The following is a 446-nucleotide window of genomic DNA, read 5'->3' on the forward strand; positions in this document are numbered from 1 at the left end:
AGTCCCGCCCTGCCACCCGCACACCTGCTCCGAGAGCATGTGGTCACTGCCGTTAGCACCCCCGGACGGTCTCCGGTGGAAGGGCTGTCACGGGTGGGGGGGGGCGCACACCCGAGTCTTTCCTGCTCCCGCACAGCAGTGCGCTTCCTGGGAACTAGTAAGTCTTGCTCTTCTTTGCTTTGTTTACATGTACTTATCGCCAAGCCCGCCCCCGCCAGCTGTGAGCTCTCCCCCAGATGTCCCAGCCCAAGTGCCTGTCACCGTCACCTTCCCCACAGCTCCTCCCGGCCGGCGCCCTCTGGCCAGGGGGGGACACCTTCCCACACCGTCCGGTGCGCCCCTCAGCTCCCCTGGGACCCCCTCTCCTGAGGAAATGCTGTCCCCTCCGGCTCTTTTTTTAATGTTTTTATTGACTTTTAGAAAGAGGGGGACAGAAACAGAGATGA

Source organism: Myotis brandtii, unplaced genomic scaffold, assembly GCF_000412655.1.
Source record: "Myotis brandtii unplaced genomic scaffold, ASM41265v1 scaffold786, whole genome shotgun sequence".
NCBI lineage: Eukaryota > Metazoa > Chordata > Mammalia > Chiroptera > Vespertilionidae > Myotis > Myotis brandtii.